General features: G+C 49.8%; 1 protein-coding gene across 1 annotated transcript in view; it reads right to left on the minus strand.

The window, feature by feature from the left end:
- Nucleotides 1–21,663, minus strand: part of LOC138283572 (putative leucine-rich repeat-containing protein DDB_G0290503) — a 511,080-nt gene that overhangs the window by 318,127 nt on the left and 171,290 nt on the right. The window lies entirely within an intron of this gene.

Raw genomic sequence — 21,663 nt, forward strand, 5'->3', positions numbered from 1 at the left:
CTTTATTTTTAGTATATCTGTGTATTGTGTTTTCCTATGATATTGTGCATATGACACTAGTGGTACTGTAGGAGCTTCACTCGTCTCCTAGTTCAGCCTAAGCTGCTCTGCTAAGCTACCATTATCTATCAGCCTAAGCTGCTAGACACCCTATACACTAATAAGGGATACCTGGGCCTGGTGCAAGGTGTAAGTACCCCTTGGTAGTCACTACAAGCCAGTCCAGCCTCCTACACCCTATCACGACTATTGTGTGCTATTGGGGTAGTAGGTGTACTTTACTCCTACTTTTCGGGGTCTTGGGGTGGGGTATCTTGGACACCCAGACTGTTTTCTTACAGTCCCAGCGACCCTCTACAAGCTCCCATAGGTCTGGGGACCATTCGTGATTCACATTCCACTTTTGGAGTATATGGTTTGTGTTGCCCCTAGACCTATGTTCACCTATTGCAACCTATTGTAATTCTACACTGCATAACTTTTCCTACTATTACTTACCTGTTTTGGGTTTGTGTACATATAACTTGTGTATATTACTTACCTTCTTACTGAGGGTAATCTCTGAGATACTTGTTGCATATTGTCATAAAAATAAAGTACCTTTATTTTTAGTAACTCTGAGTATTGTGTTTTCTTATGATATTGTGCTATATGATATAAGTGGTATAGTAGGAGCTTTGCTAGTCGACTAGTTCAGCCTAAGCTTTGCCAGAGCTACCTTCTATCAGCCTAAGCTGCTAGAAACACCTCTATTCTACTAGTAAGGGATAACTGGACCTGGCACAGGTTGTAAGTACCACAAGGTACCTACTATAAGCCAGGCCAGCCTCCTACAAATGTCAACCCCAGCATTTTGGCATGTGCAAATGGCGCATATAGTACAAACTGAGCAACCTCAGTCTGAAACAATGCCCAGTGGAACGAAGTAGGGGTCCATGAAACATCATAGCTCCTAGCAGCCCAGTTACTATTTATCGTCCCCTCCTTATTGACATGTGACAGCCTTGGGGAGCGAATACTTCCAGGAACTGTGTTAATCTAATGTACAGCAATATATTCCCTGGATCCCGTGACTCCACCAAAGCTGATCAGCACAACCTAATCCCTAGGTTATTAAATTCTTTTTTTAGTAGACCTCTTCGCTGAGCGGCCAAAGCAGGGAAGATACATATGATGTGCTGTAATGTTTCATCTGCCTGGTGACATAGCAGCATTTCTTATCCCCACTTTGGCCCGCTTGCCTCGTTTTCGGGCTTAAATCTAAAGTGATAATGTTCCCAAATCTTAGAGACAAGAATATCGACTTAAGTTTCCAATGATAGGTGACTTCCGGAAGAGGCGATTCTTTCACAGCAGTGTGGGATTTCAAGACTAGGCACCTATGGGATCGCTTTGCCGCCTGTTGTTTATCGGCTACCCTGCTTTGCAATATTACAGATCTACTGACTGCCCGTTTGAAGGCAAAGGCAGATATAACACTGTCCCATAAGTTGCCGAGCTCAAGCATCTCAATACTTTCCTCAAGATAATTTTTGTACTTGCCATTCCCTCATTGTAGGTTGATTTCGGTCCAGACTAAACTGGCCCGCATACCCACGGCGGCTGTCCTCAATTTTTGACAGTTCTTAACAAACGCCACAGGCCTGGAAAGTAACTGCTTCGTTAGTGAAAACACCAACCTCACCTGAGCGGATGATGCCCATCTGTGCAGCCAGAAAGCTTGATTATATAATCCTGCCAAAATTTTATCAGGAAGAAAGGCCTCAGCTCCTACCAAGAAATTCACTCCATAAGACAATGTCCAAACAAACATAAGACAGTGTGGGTGACAGTTTAGCCTTTATCACCACAGCTAATGGTTTCAAATTATGGCCATGGATCGATTTAGTGACATAAAGGCATGATTAAGCCTTCCCCTTGATCACCTCTCTTTGGGATGCGAACATAGCAGGTGCATCTGTTAATAACCCTAGATATTTATAGGTTCATGAGTCATTGATTGTCTTCCTGCTAAGGCTCCACGTGTGTTTGTGAATGCTTATGGTCAATCTTTTTTGACGAATGGATTGTGTCATTACTAGGGTAGACAAATGTAGTATAAAGTGTCAGTTTTCAACAGGGCCAAGGAAATGCATCATGATGAGTTTGCACCATCCCTGAAAAAATCTGGAATAGCTTCAAACCTGATATGTCCATATTTCTATTGGACACTGATCATCTTACCTGAAATATGGCCACTCCTTTGACCAATCAGAGACTCAATTGCATTTCTAGTTAGGGAGAGACTTATGGAAGTCTAGTCAGTCTGCCTCAGACACTCTTAGAGAGTCTGCTTTTGACTGTCCCTAGAACCAGCCTGTCTTTACCCTTTTCTGAGTTTTGCCCCTTTGATCCATCCTCTGAACTAGCCTGTCCTTTGTTAAGCTCAGAGGTACTCTTCTCAAACCATCCTATATGTAAGTGCCTTAGTCACCCATTCCAATTGCCCTTTGTTTATGCTGGTCAGTGTCAGAATATTACCCTTTAAATCAAACTTCTACAGGAGCAGATGCCTTTTACCCTACTCACTCCAACATATGCGTGCTCAGACTTTAACTGATTATCTGAACCCTGCATCCGCTAGAGGGAAAGGAGAATGGGAATAGAAAAAGAGACACCGCCTCCAGATCCAGGTCCAGCCTGTGTTTCCCACTTGAAGATAGGATATTCAGTGTGTGTCTCTGAACACCTGCACCTTTCTTCATATTGAGATTTCTATAAAGGAAGAACCTGCAGTCGGGTGATAAGAGCATAGATAAGTACTTTCCTACTGCGCATTCAACTGTTCATCCATTCACATTCACCCAATTCTATTGTTCTCCTAACCTGGATCTTTTAAGAGACTAGCCCCTCTCTAAGAGAATAATGTTAACTTAATATCTTCTTATCTCCAGGAGTCAGAGGTTTCCAAGGTTCTCTGGAGAACAGTTCAAAAGTTGCCAAATATACAAACTACTAATGTCTTTTACAGGAAACAAAAACTCCTTCTCAAGGTTCGGTTTTCTAAAATAACAGTCTCTAGGAATTAGTCTGTGAACTGAGGTTTGTCTCTAAGACTGACACGTCTGCAAAACAAAGAGTTCTTGAATATACATGTACATATATATCTTGGCAAGTCTGGAAATCATACAAAAGGATTCCTTCCTACAGTTGCTTGAAGTTCTGTGAAGCCAAAACTAATTCTCCTCAGAAAGCCGATAGCCAGTTGTTGGAAGAAGAAAAAAATCTGCTTTTTCAAAAGAGAAAAAGTAGCTGGTGTGCACACCGTAACAAGAAAAATAATTAATTACTCAAAACTGGAAGAATTCTCTATGAAACAAAGCACCTTGGAACACTGCTCATTCTCCTCAGGATGACAGTTGAAGTGCAGGGCTCCCAGACAGAAACAGCTGGAGGGAAGCTTCACTAGAGAGCTGACCTCACAAGGATTTCTGGCCACCATCTTGAGTGGCAGTTAAACCTGAAGAAGCTAGTTCTAAGAAAAGCCGCCGCAAGAGCTACCTGGAGTGAGGACGGCGCTGCAACCAACGTGGGTACAAGGAAAAGGGGAATCATTTTTGCTGAGGGAGGAACTTAACAACGCTGGCAATAGTTTCCTGACAGTCAGCACCAATATGCCCAACTTACACTGAACTGCTACCCTTTGTCTATGTGCAGCTCGTGTTCTGCACTGTCCCTTGATGCTAATGTCAACTGGTGCTGTGGAGCTGTTGGCGCTCTGGATCGACATATCTTCCTGCTTGCTGTCTCATAAGGCAAGGAATAATCAATCTGCAATGTGATATTTTTTGTGTGTTTCCCTTTTATCTTAGATATCTCACACCAGTGCATTTTTATAGTTAGTCACCATAGCTATATGATTTTCCAAATTATTTTGTCTTCTTCTTGTTGCATGTGCCAGTCCTTCCCCACACATGCCAGTCCAAATTTGTGATAGTAATAGGGATGACCCAGCCAAGAAATTATTTGCCAGTGTTTGAGATTGACTATACAAATGTCACCATCAACTGTTTTGAAATCTGTTTCTGTTGCAGAAATAATAGTTTTGCTGATTTGTTTTGTGTTATCTCATTAGAGTGTCATATAGGGCTGATGTTTAGTAGACCTAGGGCCGAGTCTAGCAGTCTCAAGACCATCAGACTCGCAGTGGAGGTCAGACTGCTGCGGCTGTGGTGGTCGGACCAGCAAGTCTGTCAGTCAGAGCCACCAAAAGCCCACTGTCACCGCCAGGATTTTTGATCCCGACAGGCTGACATCAGTCATGGTTGTAATCAGCCACGACAACGCTGAAGTCAGTGGCACCGTGCTGATTAGAACCTTGTTCTCTGCCAGCCTTTTCATGGATGTCTGACCGGGCTGACGGAGAACAAGTGCTTGGGGGTTACGGGGCCCTGAAATGCCCACAACATAGTCGTGTACAATTCAGGGGGCCCCCTCCCTATACCGTTGGGAATGTGCACTGTCTGCTTAGCAGACATTACACATTCCAAGGATGCTATGGGGTCCTCCTTTGAGACCGCTTTGGACTCAGTTCCATGTGTAGCAGAGTCCAATGCCGCTGCACGCTTTCCACTGGGCTGACCAGCAAAAACCACAGCCCAGTGGAAAACCTGTAATAGGGCAGGTAGGGAGAACGCCAGCTCCACAGCGGACTCCTCACCACGGGTCTGGCAGCCAGGTTTGCTGACTGCCAAACTCATAATCAGGCCCAGAATCTCTTTAGACGTTTCCGTCAGCCTATGGTCTTCATGTATGTTTATAACTTAGTTCTGCACATCATCTATATTACATTAGCATTGTGGTTGTAATAAAGTCTTGAAACGTAAATCAGCTGGTAGTTTTGATTCCATGGCCAAATGGGTCATGGTACCTCAAGCTCCTTAAGTGTCTACATAGTTCAACTTGATGATGTTATTTAATTTGTGATTGATTACCACATTCCCCTCTAAGTCAAAATTTCCTATCGACCTCATAGGGTGGTGGGTGATGACTGCCCTAACGTGTTTCTGAGTCCTAATTAAGAGGAGGAAACGCACACACACATCTGACAATAGTGACATTAAAGCCCAGATCAAAACAGAAAGATTTTGATTATACAATTAACCATTTTTGACAAGATTGCACTTTAAGTGATGGCCATTTGCCACATTCAGCTAAAGGGAACATACTCCAGTGCCTGGGTTAGTGGGACAATACTTTACTTTGCCAATGCATTTTTTCACATTATTTCCATTTTTATTTTAAGTCAAGCTTGTGAGCTCAAACTATGACCTATATTCTCTGAGGTACCAAACAACAGTAAAAGTCTGCAAAGGGTTCATAGGAAGATTCCTGGCAGGTGTAAATGGATTTACTAATGTGGATTTCTCTGCCATGAGCGCCAAATGAGTGCAGCTTGGCAGGTGAGCTGATGGGAAAGTTTACAGATTCCCAAATATATGAAATCTACCTTCAGAAGTAGTACTTGAAGGGCATGTTTACTACTTTCTTCATGAGTGGGCACTATCTGTTCAATTACCTTATTTCAAACCCAACAACTTATTTCATTTGCGCTAATAAGAATCATATTTTCTTGTGGTGTGCAAACATTTGGGCTGATTATGAGTCTAAAGGACCAAAGCCCACCAGACTCGCAGTGGAGATAGGACTGCCGTGGCTATACCGGTCCGACCGCCACATTGCAACATTTGCGGTTGGTGCCACCAATAGACCACTGTAAGAAAGTAGCCTCTTTCTAGCATGGTTGCCCCCACTTTTGGCCTGTTTCTGAGTGTGTGTCAGTGTGTTTTTACGGTGTCACTGGGATCCTGATAGCCAGGACGCCAGTGTTCATAGATACAAACCTATATGTCAGTGTGTTGTTCCTGTCTCACTGGGATGCTGCTAGCCATGTATGCCTCTGTAGTGCCTAACTGTGTCACTAAGGCTCTGCTAATCAGAACCTCAGTGCTTATGCTCTCTCTGCTTTTAAATTTGTCACTGTAGGCCAGTGACTTAATTTACCAATTTCAATTGGCATACTGGACCCTCCTTATAAGTCCCTAGTATATGGTACCTAGGTACCCAGAGCATTGGGGTTCCAGGAGATCCATATGGGCTGCAGCATTTCTTTTGCCACCCGTAGGGAGCTCAGACAAACCCTTACACAGGACTGCCACTAAGGCCTGTGTGAAATAATGCACACACTATTTCACAGCGATTTTCACTGCACTTAAGTAACTTATAAGTCACCTATATGTCTAACCTTCACTTGCTGAAGGTTAGGTGCAAAGTTACTAAGTGTGAGGGCACCCTTGCACTCGCAAAGGTCCCCCCACATAGTTCAGGGCCATTTTCCTGGACGTTGTGAGTGCGAGGACACCGTTACACGCATGCACTACATATAGGTCAATACCTATATGTAGCTTCACAATGGTAACTCCGAGTATGGCCATGTAACGTCTAAGATCATGGAATTGTCCCCCAATTCCAAATCTGGTATAAAGGGAGGCAATTCCATGCATCCTGGGGGCTCCGCCATGGACCCCCATTACTGCCAAACCAGCTCTCTGAGGCTTGCAAAGCAGCAACAGCTGCTGCCACCTCACAGACAGGGTTCTGCCCTCCTGGGGTCTGGGCAGCCCAGTCCCAGGAAAGCAGAACAAGGCTTTTCCCTGAGAGCAGGGTGTTACACCCTCTCGCTTTGGAAATAGGTGTCACAAGCTGGGGAGGGGTAGCCTCCCCCAGCCCCTGGAAATGCTTTGAAGGGCACAGATGGTGCCCTCCTTGCATAAACCAGTCTACACTGGTTCAGGGACCCCTTCTCCCCTGCTCTGCCGGGAAACTGTACGATGGAAAGTGGAGTGACCATTTTCCTGTCCATCATCACCCCAGGGGTGGTGCCCAGAGCTCCTCCAGTGTGTCCCAGACTTCAGCCATCTTGCTTTGCAAGGTGTGGGGGCACTCTGGAGGGCTCTGAGTGGCCAGTGCCAGCAGGTGATGTCAGAGACACCTCCTGATAGGTCCATACCTGATATGGTAGCCAATCCCCATCTCAGGGCTATTTAGGGTCTCTCCTGTGGGTTCTCTTCAGATCCTGCTTGCAAGTTTCCTTCAGAAATCCTCTGCAACCAGTTTAGACTCTTCTGACCCCGGATCAACCGCAGCCTGCTCCAAGAAACGTTGTAACTGCAACAAAGTGTCTACAAGAGACACTTTTCTTCAGCAACCTCAGCTCCAAGTCAGCAACTGCAACAGTTTCCACGATGTGCACGCTCTGGGGACTCTCTGTCTTCATCCTGCACCAGAAGAACCGAAGAAATCGGCAGTAGAGTGATGGAATCACTCCCCTGCTCCAAGCAGGCACCTTCTAAGATGACGACCGGTACCCTGGGACTCCTCTCACAGCAATGAGCGTGCTCCTAAGGACACAGAGGGTGGACATCATCGACACAGATTGTCCTGTGGTCCTGCTGACGCAATTTGGAGGAGGTAAGACCTTGCCTTCTCCGAGAACGATGGTACCCCTGTGTATTGTGTCTTCTTCTTCTCTTGAGGCCTCTGTGCACTCTTTGCTTTCCTTCATACACAACCTGGCCCAGATCCCCAGCACTCTACCCTACAATGCTCAACTCGCTGAGTTGTTCTCCAGCGCGTGGGACCTTCTTTTGTTGTGCTGCATCAACCGCATTTTGCACCTCCTTTGAACCCAGATCCTGTGGCTTCTGAGGGTGCTGTCTGGCATCCTGAGTGCTCTCTAAAGTGCTGAGAGCCCCTTCTTCTTCCTCACACAGAGTTGAGGCCCCCAGGTCCCTCCTGGGTCCATCCAGCGCCATTTTTATGAAAAACACACTTTTGCCGTAGCCAAGGCTTGTTGGCCTCTTCCAACACGAAATCTCATCTGCAACGATCTTCACTCCATGGAACATCCAGTGTATCATGCAGGAACCCGCTGGCATCTTCCTAGGGTTCAATTCTGCAGTCTTCTACTAACCGGGGACTCTTCTTTTGCACCCTCTTCTGGGTTGGCAGGGGTTTCTGTCCTTCCTGGAACTTCTTTCGATTTCTGGACTTGGTCCCCTTCCTTTGCAGGTCTTCTGGTCCAATAATCCAGCAGTTGTTCTTTGAAGACTTGGTTGGCTGCTGCAAATTCTCCATAACGAGCTGTAGTGTGTCCTAAGGAAACTTGCAGTACTTTACTCCTGCTTTTCTGGGCTCTGGGGTGGGGTAATTTACTTACCTTTACTATATTCTTACTCTCCCAGCGATTCTGCACACACTATACTTATCTAGGGGGAAAATCGTGATTCACAATCCATTTTTTTAGTATATGGTTTGTGTTGCCCCTAGACCTATTTTCTCCCATTGCATTCTATAGGATCTCCTACTTTTTGCATTGTGCTATGACTATTTACTTGTCTAATTTTGGTGTCTAGTGTATATATTGTGTATAATACTTACCTCCAGAAGGAGTATTGTCTCTAAGATATTTTTGGTACTGTGTCACTGTAGGAAGGTAGCCTCTTTCTAGCCTTGTTACCCCCACTTTTGGCCTGTTTGTGAGTATATGTCAGGGTGTTTTCACTGTATCACTGGGATCCTGCTAGCCAGGGCCCAGTGCTCATAGTGAAAACCCTATGTTGTCAGTGTGTTTGTTATGTGTCACTGGGATCCTACTAGCCAGGACCCCAGTGCTCATAAGTATGTGCCCTGTATGTGTTCCCTGTGTGATGCCTAACTGTCTCACTGAGGCTCTGCTAACCAGAACCTCAGTGGTTATGCTCTCTCTGCTTTCCAAATTTGTCACTAACAGGCTAGTGACTAAATTTACCAATTCACATTGGCATACTGGTACTCCCATATAATTCCCTAGTATATGGTACTGAGGTACCCAGGGTATTGGGGTTCCAGGAGATCCCTATGGGCTGCAGCATTTCTTTTGCCACCCATAGGGAGCTCAGGTCCGGAAATCCGTTGTCAGGGCACTGCTGGTGTTTGTTCTTCCTGCATAATTCCCCTATCATGACTATTGTGCTCTCTGGGGGTAGTAGGTGTACTTTACTCCTACTTTTTCAGGGTCTTGGGGTGGGGTATTTTTCTAACCCTCACTGTTTTCTTACAATCCCAGCGACCCTCTACAAGCTCACATAGGTCTGGGGTCCATTCGTTGTTCGCATTCCACTTTTGGAGTATATGGTTTGTGTTGCCCCTATACCTATGCTTGCCTATTGCAACCTATTGTAATTCTACATTGTTTGCATTACTTTTCTTGCTCTTACTTACCTAAGTTTGGTTTGTGTCATATAACTTGTGTATATTACTTACCTTCTTACTGAGGGTACTCACTGTGTTCCTTTTGGCATATTGTCATAAAAATAAAGGCCCCGATTCTAAGCTTGGCGGGCGGCGGTAGCCGCCCGCCAAGCGGGAACCGCCAGAAGACCGTACCGCGGTCAAAAGACCGCGGCGGTCATTCTGGGTTTCCCACTGGGCTGGCGGGCGACCGCCAAAAGGCCGCCCGCCAGCCCAGCGGGAAACACCCTTCCCACGAGGAAGCCGGCTCAGAATGGAGCCGGCGGAGTGGGAAGGTGCGACGGGTGCAGTTGCACCCGTCGCAAATTTCAGTGTCTGCAAAGCAGATACTGAAATTCTTTGTGGGGCCCTCTTACGGGGGCCCCTGCAGTGCCCATGCCATTGGCATGGGCACTGCAGGGGCCCCACGACACCCCATACCGCCATCCTGTTCCTGGCGGGCGAACCGGCAGGAACAGGATGGCGGTATAGGGTGTCAGAATCCCCATGGGCAGCGCAGCAAGCTGCGCCGCCATGGCGGATTCCCATGGGCAGCGGAAAGTCGGCGGTACACCGCCGGCTTTCCGCTTCTGGCCGCGGCTGTACCGCCGCGGTCAGAATGCCCGGCGGAGCACCGCCAGCCTGTTGGCGGTGCTACCGCCAACCTCCGCCATGGCGGTATTTACCGCCAGGGTCAGAATGACCCCCAAAGTACCTTTATTTTTAGTAACTCTGTGTATTGTGTTTTCTTATAATATTGTGCATATGATATAAGTGGTATAGTAGGAGCTTTGCATGTCTCCTAGTTAAGCCTAAGCTGCTTTGCCATAGCTACATTCTATCAGTCTAAGCTGCTAGAAACACCTATTCTACACTAATAAGGGATAAATGGACCTGGCACAAGGTGTAAGTACCTCTGGTACCCACTACAATCCAGGCGCAGCCTCCTACAGTCACCCAAATAAATACCTTTATTTTTGGTAACACTGAGGTTGTCATTACAACATTGGCGGTAAAAGGCGCTTACCGCCGTGCAGAAGACCGACAACACACCGCCGCAGCGGCGGGAGCCCGCCACAGCTATTATGACACACATCACGGAATCCGCCGAAATTCAGACACCCACACAACACTGCCACACCAAAGGTCAGCGATAAACATGCGAAAACAAATCCTCCACCTCCACGCCAACAGAAACACGCCCATGCCATTACGACCCACGAATCCACGCAGCGGTCTTTCAACCGCGGTATTCCATTGGCGGTACACACCGCCTCGCTCAAAATACACACACAGCTCCAAAACACTGCCAATTTGGACAATTCCAAATACACACACCTGATACACATATAAACAACACTCCCACACATCCAACACAATATAAAACACACACCCACATCACCCACAAACCCCTATGACCCAAAATGAGAGAGAACGCCATAGAGAGACAGCACAGAATAGAGAACCCCATCACACAGAGGCACACTACACCATCACCCACACAACATCCACGCACAAAACACCACATACCATTACACTCACCACACTCATCCACACATACACCACCTGTAGGAGGCTGGACTGGCTTGTAGTGAGTACCAAGGGGTACTTGCACCTTGCACCAGGCCCAGTTATCCCTCATTAGTGTATAGGGTGTCTAGCAGCATAGGCTGATAGATAATGGTAGCTTAGCAGAGCAGCTTAGGCTGAACTAGGAGACGAGTGAAGCTCCTACAGTACTGCTAGTGTCACTTGCACAATATCATAAGAGAACACAATACACAGATATACTAAAAATAAAGGTACTTTATTTTTATGACAATATGCCAAAGTATCTCAGAGTGTACCCTCAGTATGAGGATAGCAAATATACACAAGATATATGTACACAATACCAAAAATATGCAGTATAGTCTTAGAAAACAATGCAAACAATGTATAGTTACAATAGGATGCAATGGGGACACATAGGGATAGGGGCAACACAAACCATATACTCCAAAAATGGAATGCGAACCACGAATGGACCCCAAACCAATGTGACCTTGTAGAGGGTCGCTGGGACTATTAGAAAATAGTGAGGGTTAGAAAAATAGCCCACCCCAAGACCCTGAAAAGTGAGTGCAAAGTGCACTAAAGTTCCCCAAAGGACATAGAAGTAGTGATAGGGGAATTCTGCAGGAAAGACACAAACCAGCAATGCAACAACGATGGATTTCCAGTCGAGGGTACCTGTGGAACAAGGGGACCAAGTCCAAAAGTCACAAGCAAGTCGGAGATGGGCAGATGCCCAGGAAATGCCAGCTGTGGGTGCAAAGAAGCTGCTACTGGACAGTACAAGCTTAGGTTTCTGCAGGAACGACAAGGGCTAGAGACTTCCCCTTTGGAGGACGGATCCCTCACGCCGTGGAGAGTCGTGCAGAAGTGTTTTCCCGCCGAAAGACCGCCAACAAGCCTTGCTAGCTGCAAATCGTGCGGTAGTGTTTTTGGACGCTGCTGTGGCCAGGAGGGACCAGGATGTCGCAAATTGCGTCAGGAGACAGAGGGGACGTCTAGCAAGACAAGGAGCCCTCTCAGCAGCAGGTAGCACCCGGAGAAGTGCCAGAAACAGGCACTACGAGGATGCGTGAAACAGTGCTCACCCGAAGTTGCACAAAGGAGTCCCACGTCGCCGGAGACCAACTTAGAAAGTCGTGCAATGCAGGTTAGAGTGTCGTGGACCCAGGCTTGGCTGTGCACAAAGGATTTCCGCCGGAAGTGCACAGAGGCCGGAGTAGCTGCAAAAGTCGCGGTTCCCAGCAATGCAGTCTGGCGTGGGGAGGCAAGGACTTACCTCCACCAAACTTGGACTGAAGAGTCACTGGACTGTGGGGGTCACTTGGACACAGTTGCTGGATTCGAGGGACCTCACTCGTCGTGCTGAGAGGAGACCCAAGGGACCAGTAATGCAGTTCTTTGGTGCCACTGGGATCATGGGATTGTGCCAGCTATGCCAGGATGGCATAGAGGGGGCAATTCCATGATCATAGACATGTTACATGGCCATATTCGGAGTTACCATTGTGAAGCTACATATAGGTAGTGACCTATATGTAGTGCACACGTGTAATGGTGTCCCCGCACTCACAAAGTCCGGGGAATTGGCCCTGAACAATGTGGGGGCACCTTGGCTAGTGCCAGGGTGCCCTCACACTAAGTAACTTTGCACCTAACCTTTACCAGGTAAAGGTTAGACATATAGGTGACTTATAAGTTACCTAAGTGCAGTGTAAAATGGCTGTGAAATAACGTGGACGTTATTTCACTCAGGCTGCAGTGGCAGGCCTGTGTAAGGATTGTCAGAGCTCCTATGGGTGGCAAACACCCCCCAACCATCACCACACAAGCCCCCACACAGGAATGCCTGCACGGGTATACATGCACACCCAACCATTGCAAACCATGAAACACACACATGCAATAATCATGTACTTATACCCCCGCAGGAACCCGAAGGAACGTCACCACACCAGAGGGTCCAGACAACACCACTCCACCCCCAGAAGAGGCCCACAGTGATGACAGCAGCTCTGCCCTACTGGATCTTGATGACCAGCCCGGACCATCGTGGGCCTCAGGACAGTCGGTTCCCCTTGCCCAGCCACAGCCCAACACCGAGCTTCCACCCTCTGGTAACCCCAGCACAGCACCCACCCAGTGGGCCCATACCTCCCTACCCAGGACAGGTCAATCAGCGGTGTGTCCACCACTACAGGGCACCAAGGGTAACCCACCAACCCAACAACAACAGGGACCTGGGGGCAGTGGTAGTGGGCACATGGTCCAGGGGATGGAGGCACAGGAACATAGGGGAACTGGGAGGGCTGCTTGCGACAGAGGGAGGACAGGCCAAGGGAACCTACTCTCATCGAGGCCCTCTCCTCCATAATGGGAGCATACCACCACTCCCAGGAGACGATGGCAACGGTCCTGGACAAGTTGCAGGAGACCCTGCGTCTGCAGGAGGAGCAGTATTTGGGCTTCAGGGAGGAGCTCAGGACCATCAGCTCCGCCCTGGGCACCATTGTAGGGATGCTGACGGACATTCAAAAGACCTTGGGGGACACCGTGGCACTCCAAGGGGCCCCTGACACTAGCCAGGACGATGAAATGCCCACCACCGCCGCCGGCGCTAGTGGACAGGACAGGACAACCACCACGAAAGCGGTCCCTGAGATCCAGGAACAGGACGGAGCAAGATGGCAAGACCCCGCCAGGAAATAAGACCCCCCTGATTGTCCCCACACTGTCCCACTTTGTTACCCTGTTCAGATTGGAACTGCCCCAGCTCCACTTCAAATGGCCAGATGTGCAATGTACCTGTGAGACTAATAGACTGGACTCTGCCATGGACATTCTTCCACCATAACCCATCCCCATTTCACAACCCCCCTTCATTTTTATGCACTTAAATAAACACCCTTGAAACACTAATAAAACTGGAGTCAGTCTATGATTTTGAACTTTTTATTGTCAATTACAGAGTCAAAAAGGGTTACCCGTTGGAAGGCCATCATACCAATGTCACACATCACAAGCCTTTCAAGGGTGCAAGCTGTTGACATGTAGGTTACCACATTTGTGAAACTGAAATGGAAGGGGACAACTCAGTTAACAAATAGTGAGTGAAATGTAGGTACAGGATAGAGGTAGACGTGTGAAAGTTAATGTTATGTTAAACCTGAAAATGTACTCACCTGTGTCTCACTGGAAATATTGCTGTATGACTGACTCCCTGTTGTCGTTTTCTTCTTCCTCAGCTTCATCCTCATCACTGTCCACAGGCTCCACAGCTGCTACAACACCGTCATATGGATCATCCTCCTGCAGAAAAGGCACCTGGTGTCGCAATGCCAAATAATGGAGCATGGAGCAGGCGATGATGATGTCGCACACCTTCTTCGGTGAGTAGAATAGGGATCCACCTGTCATATGGAGGCACCTGAACCTGGCCTTCAGGAGGCCGAAGGTGCGTTCGATCACCCTCCTAGTCCGCCCATGGGCCTCATTGTACTGTTCCTCTGCCCTGGTCCTGGGATTCCTCACTGGGGTCAATAGCCAGGAAAGGTTGGGGTAACCAGAGTCCCCCAATAGCCACACACAGTGCCTCTGGAGTTGACCCATCATATCAGGGATGCTGCTATTCCGCAGGATGTAGGCGTCATGCACAGAGCCAGGGAACATAGCATTTACCTGCGAGATGTACTGGTCTGCCAAACAGACCATCTGGACATTCATGGAATGATAACTCTTCCTGTTCCTGTACACCTGTTCACTCCTGCGGGGGGGGGGAACCAGAGCTACATGGGTCTCATCAATGGCACCTATGAAGTTGGGGATATGTCCAAGGGCATAGAAGTCCCCTTTAACTGTAGGCAAATCCTCCACCTCAGGGAAAATGATGTATCTCCTTACGTGTTTCAGCAGGGCAGACAACACTCTGGACAAAACATTGGAAAACATAGGCTGGGACATCCCTGATGCCATGGCCACGGTCGTCTGAAATTACCCACTTGCAAGGAAATGGAGCACTGACAGCACCTGCACGTCAGGGGGGATTCCAGTCGGATGGCGAATTGGTGACATCAGGTCTGGCTCCAACTGGGTACATAGTTCCTGGATTGTGGCACGGTCAAACCGGTAGGTCACGATCAAATGTCTCTCTTCCATTGTCAACAGGTCCACCAGCGGTCGGTACACCGGCGGATTCCGCCATCTTCCCATATGTCCCAACTGACGGTGCCTAAGAAGGACAACAGCGAAGAAACAGTCACCATTCCTCCAGGTGTGTACCCACAGTCACACACAAGACTACAACAGACAATTAACCCTTCCGGGATATGTTTTGAGTGTAGGCCTCGGTATGTGTGACGCAGTAGTAAATAAAGCCATGTGGGCCCCTGAAATGGCGGCTGCCTGACCTCTAAACTGGGACAATGGAATTGTGGGGTAACTGCGCTGGCGTTGGACACCGTCGCGGTAGGCGGTCGTAGAGCGCGGCACAATGCTGTATTGGTTAACATTGGGCCCTATGGGTCCCAGGAGCCAATGAACAGGTGCACCGGCGGTGATGATGCGCCCCGAAGCGGACCTCACCGCCTCAGACGTCACCGCCATTTTCTATCTCCTCAATCACTAGATACCTGACCTTCAACAGGAGAGGACCTACACTGCTAGTGCTGCTGTCACCTCGGTCTGGAAGCGACGATGGCTGCTGCGTCTGGGGAAAGGGCCCCTGCCTTCACTGCACAGGAGTTGGAGAAACTTGTGGATGGGGTCCTCCCCCAGTACATGCTACTCTACGGTCCTCCAGACCAACAGGTTAGTACACAGGGAGCACGTTGTATGGGCTAGGCCTGGGTGGACAGGGCTGGGTGGAAGAGGGAAGGGGGCAGAGTTCTAAGAACAGAAATGCATGGGGATGAATGGGCCACTTGGCCAGAGTTGGGAGGGGGCCACTCACATTGACGGTGCAGTAGGTAATGACTGTTCCTCTTTCCTTGTGCATGTCATGTAGGTCAGCGCCCACCAGAAGAGGGACATTTGGCGTGCCATCGCCAAGGAAGTCCGGACCCTGGGGGCCCACCAGAGACGGGGCACCCACTGCCGTAAGAGATGTGAGGACATTCGCCGCTGCAGCAAGAAGACGGTGGAGGCTCAGCTGGGGATGGCCTCCCAACGTGGGAGGGGTGCCCGGCGCACCGTGACCCCCCTGATGTTCCGGATCCTGGCGGTGGCCAAACCCGGAGTTGGGTGGGCGCTTAAGGACATCACAGCAGACACAAGGGGGTGAGTACAACCTCATTCTGTGGACTTTGCGTGCAGTGGGGGTGTCTGGGTGGGGGAGGTGGGCTGTGGGTGTCCCTAGGCCAGGGCGAGTTAGGTAGGCAAGGCCCCTCCGTAATGTAGGCCATATGGGACTCTACCCCAGCTCAAAACAGTGGCAAGTTGATGTATAGTTGCCCCTTTGCCATCCATGTGCGCAGATGTCCACCATTGCCATGTAGGCCATATCCCAGAAATTGCATGTGCAGAGGGCAGGAGCACGGCGTAATGCATGGGGCTGCTGCGTCTGTCTTGCCCGCCAACGGTAGCGGTATGCCATGCACTAAAACTCTCTTTCTTCTGTTTCCCCCCCCCCCCTTTTCCTGCTCTCCCTGTCCTTTTGTACATCAGCATCATCAGGCGGAGGTACAGTGGCACTGGAGCACGAGGGAGCTGCATCCCACATGGCCATGGAGGGCCACACCACAGACTCTGAATGCACCAGTGGGACGGAGGGCGAGGGGAGCTTCATGTCGGCCACAGGATCACCAACCAGCGACACTGACTCGTCCGCCAATGTGAGCTCCCCTGTGGTGGCGGCACCATCTGTGTGCCCCACTTCTACAGGTACAGCCGCCACCTCCCCTACCAGCCCCGCCCTCCCAGCAGCCCCTCAGCGTTCGCCCCGTGCCCGCTCACCCAGGAGGGTGGGCATCACCTTCGCCCCAGGCACCTCAGGCCCTGCCCCAGTCACCCCTGCTGCCTCAGTGAGGAGGCCATTGACCTCCTCAGGTCACTCACTGTTGGGCAGTCTACCATTGTGAATGCCATCCAGGGTGTAGAACGAGAGTTGCAACACGGTAATGCATTCCTGGAGGGCATTCATTCTGGTCAGGCTGTCCTTCAGCGAACCCTGCAATCTCTGGCCTCAGCACTGATGGCAGCCATTGTCCCTGTGTCCAGCCTCCCCCCTCCAACTTCCTCCACCCAGCCCATCCCAAGCATACCTACAGACCAGCATGCACACAAGTCAACACCCAAAAGTAGCTCAAGCAAACATAGGCACCACACACACCACAGGCACTCACACAAGCATCACACCCATACAGACACAGCAACATCCACTGTCCCCACTGTGTCCCCCTCCTCCTCTTCTCCCTCCTCCCTCCCAGTCTCGTCTACACACACACCTGCATGCACCACATCTACAGGCACTAGGACTCGCACCAGGATACCCAGCACCACAAGCCGCTCACCTGCACTCACCATCTCCACTGCCATTTACACGTCCCCTATGTCCTCTCCCAGTGTGTCTGTGACGCCCGCTCCCAAAGTACACAAACGCCGGCAATCACTCCCCCAACATCCATCCACCTCACGACAGCCTCCAGTACCTGCACCTGCACCCAAAACACCTAAAGTGACACCTCCTACAACCACCTCCTCTTTCTCCACTCCCAGACCCCCTCCAGCTACCCATCCCAGTGTCCGTCAGAAACTGTCCCTATGTCAAATTGACCTTTTTGCCCCCCCCCCCCTCCAATTCATCAGTCCCGTCGTAGCGCCTCAGCCAAAAAGCCTCCAGTACCAGTGGTGCGTGTTCCAGGTTTTTGGAGTGCACCATCCACCAGGGCAGGCAGTAGGACCCGGAGCCAAGGCACTGGCAGCCCACCCCCTGTAAAGGCTCTGAAATTGGAGAGTGGACGACGGGACCGTGTCAAGACTCCTGGTGGGACTACAACTGAAATGGGATCGAAGACGATTGGTGAGTCAGCTGTAACTCTAAAGAAGGTGGGGAAGGTCCAGAGGAAGTCTCCCCAGCCTGTTGTGAGTGTCACGGCGGAGAAGTGCGCCATCATTTCCGGCGGTCCAGACAAAACCGCCAGCACCGTCGTTACTGGTCAGGAGACCACCGCCAGAGTCACAGCCCAGGAGGGCCCAAGTATCGTTACTGGTCAGGAGACCACCGTCGGAGTCACTGCCCAGGAGGGCCCAAGTATCGTTACAGGTCAGGAGACCACCGCCAGAGTCACAGCCCAAGAGGGGCCATGATCCCACAGCCCCGCTGGGCTATGATGGAACGTCAAGCCACACACCAATGTCCAGTGTGGAGTTCATCATGCCACACACCAATGTCCAGTGTGGAGTTCGTCATGCCACACACCAATGTCAGTATCCGAACCGCCATGTCAGAGCACCGCTGAACAGGGCAAAGACCGCCATGGCAAAGCACCGCTGAACAGGGCAAAGACTGCCATGGTGAAGACCGCTGAACAAGGCAAAGACTGCCATGGTGAAGACTGCTGAACAGTCCATAGACCGCCATGGCAAAGCACCGCTGAACAGGGCAAAGACCGCCATGGTGAAGACGCTGAACAGGGCAAAGACCGCCATGGTGAAGACCTCTGAACAAGGCAAAGGCTGCCATGGTGAGGACCGCTGAACAGTCCATAGACCGCCATGGCAAAGCACCGCTGAACAGGGTAAAGACCACCATGGTGAAGACCGCTGAACAGGGCAAAGACCGCCATGGTGAAGACCGCTGAACAAGGCAAAGACCGCCATGGTGAAGACCGCTGAACAAGGCAAAGACCACCATGGCAAAGCACCGCTGAACAGGGCAAAGACCACCATGGTGAAGACCGCTGAACAGGGCAAAGACCGCCATGGTGAAGACCGCTGAGCAAGGCAAAGACTGCCATGGTGAAGACCGCTGAACAAGGCAAAGACTGCCATGGTGAAGACCGCTGAACAGTCCATAGACCGCCATGTCAGAGCACCGCTGAACAGTCCATAGACTGCCATGGCAAAGCACCGCTGAACAGGGCAAAGACCGCCATGGTGAAGACGGCTGAACAGGGGAAAGACCGCCATGGTGAAGACCGCTGAACAAGGCAAAGACTGCCATGGTGAAGACCGCTGAACAAGGCAAAGACTGCCATGGTGAAGACCGCTGAACAGTCCATAGACCGCCATGGCAAAGCACCGCTGAACAGGGCAAAGACCGGCATGGTGAAGACCGCTGAACAAGGCAAACACTGTGTGGGTATGAATAGGCTGCCACATCAGGCATCCTTATCCCATGTGCAGCTGGGACAGTGACAGGACAGGAACTTTCACGCGGAGACTCATCCAGTCTGTGCACCAGTCCCACCCAGTACCAGTAGAGAACTGCATCTACTTGCGAAAATGTGGCTTTGCATTCCCCAGGATGGTCTAGTGGGCAACCCACCCACTGTAAAGACTTGTGAGACTGTGGCTTTGCACTCCCCAGGATGGCACAGTGGGCAACCCACCCACTGTAAAGACTTGTGAGACTGTGGCTTTGCACTCCCCAGGATGGCACAGTGGGCATGGAGCCCCGTCGTGGATCTGGCTTCGCATTCATGTGGCTGAGGTGCCCCCCCTTCCCTTCCCCCTGAGGTGCCTGTAGTGTTTCTATCTGATGCCCCGGCAGTGTTCTCTCAATTTTGGTCAGGTATCTATTGTGGGCCTCGCCCATGCAGTTTTGGACTGTTGGTGCACGGACATTATTGTGTACATATCTGCACTACTTCTTGTATTGGATATATAATTATGACAGATTTTGAGATATATATCAGTATATTTTTGTATGACATGTATATTGGCACATTATAATGTTTGACCGCAATTCGCTTTGTCTTTGCATTCTTCCGGGGGGATTGTTGGTTGTTCATGTGATATTTTTGACTGCATTGGTGTGTATGTTGTGATATGCGAGGGTGGGGGTGTTTGGTGGGTGTCCCCCTAACTTTTGCCTCTCCCCTTCCCCATGTCGTAGATGCAGTACTCACCGGTATCTTCTGCGCCTACGTCGCTGTTGGTCGTAGAGGAGCAGAAAGACAAGGGCAGGTAGGATTTGTCGTTCCTCGTGGAGTGTGTTGAGGTGAGTGTTTTTATCCACGGAGAATCGGCCCCGGAAAAGGTGGCGGATTGGTGTGTTGTGATACTATGGGCGGTACATTGTCTCCCGTCTGTCTGTTGGCGGTGACCGCCGCGCTGTTTGTCTGTACCGCCGTGGCGGGCGGTGTGTTAAAGTGGCTGTCTTTGTTGGCGGTTTCCGCCAGGGTCATGATTCTCTTTTTTTATCCGCCGGCCGGTTTGCGGTATTTCCGCAGCTTTAACACCGTCCGCCAGGGTTGTAATGACCCCCGAGTATTGTCTTTACTTGTGTATAAATACTGTGTAACTATAAGTGATATTGTATGATTTTTGCATGTATCCTAGTTCAGCCTAAGCTGCTCTGCTACAGCTACCTCTATCAGCCTAAGCTGCTAGAACACTACTACATTCCCTAACAAGGGATAACTGGACCTGGTGTAAGTACCCAAGGTACCCACTACAAACCAGGCAGGCCTCCTACAACTACTGTCTCCACCAGGATCAGTGATCCTGATGGGATGACGGGAGTCATGGTTGCAATCAGCCACGGCTGCGCGGAAGTCAGCACCACTGTGCTGATTACAACCATGTTCTCCGCCAGGCTTTTCATGGCAGTTAAACCGCCATAAAAAGGTTGGTGGAGAACAAGTGCTGGGGATCCCCCTCCCTAGCACTGTCGGAATGTGCACTGTCTGCGTATTCCGAGGGCGCTAGGAGGGCCCCGTGTGCGATGGCATTGGACTCGGCTTCATGTGGAGCTGAGTCCAATGTCGCCACCCATTTTCCGAGGGGCTGACCACTGGTCAGCCCAGTAGAAAACTCGTAGTCTGCCAAACTCATAATCAGCCCCTAAAACAAATGTCTATGGCTATTATACACTTGCCTGCTAAGAAGAAAGCATAGTGGCTATTAGAATTAAATGCAATGATGATTTTTGGTAATTTAACATGTTATTGCATGCATAAGGCCATCACATTTAGGTGGTTGAATGTTTTCTTTTTTCTTTTTCTTTTTTTGTGGCAATGTCTAGCAAAAAAAAGCAACCATTTCACCAGCTGGAAAGGATCAGACCCATAGGATTTGCCAGTTATTGTTCATTTTGAGTCCTGAGGGTTTCTTAGTCTTACCCTCCCCAATGTTATTGTAGACTGTTGTTGCTGATTCAACAATTTATATGTCACACAGGGAATGTATATGTGTCAATCAAAGGCCCTCATTACAACCTTGGCGGTCGGTGATAAAGTGGCAGTAATACCGTCAACATGCTGGGGGTATCCACCGCCAAATAATGGCCATGGAGGTGACAACTCAGATGGACAGCCACTTTACCACACCGACCGCCAAGGGGGAAACAACAGGCACCACGGCGGTAGCCACCTACAGCCAGGCGGAAGTCAATGTTCCGCCCACCATATTAAGACACATCAATCCGCCACCTTTTCTGGAGCAGTACCAACAACATCAAAAGCCTGATGGAAACATTGCACAGAAGGGAAAGGACTCACATTTGGAGACACAGGGAAGAACCACGCCGCCATGGAGCCCTAACTTCAAATATTCCTATGATTTTCTATGTCCTGCTCCACCATGAACAACAATGATTGCGAAGACGACCACGGTGAGTACAGCTGCCTAGGGAGGAAAAAG

This window comes from Pleurodeles waltl, chromosome 3_1 (genome assembly GCF_031143425.1).
Source record: "Pleurodeles waltl isolate 20211129_DDA chromosome 3_1, aPleWal1.hap1.20221129, whole genome shotgun sequence".
NCBI lineage: Eukaryota > Metazoa > Chordata > Amphibia > Caudata > Salamandridae > Pleurodeles > Pleurodeles waltl.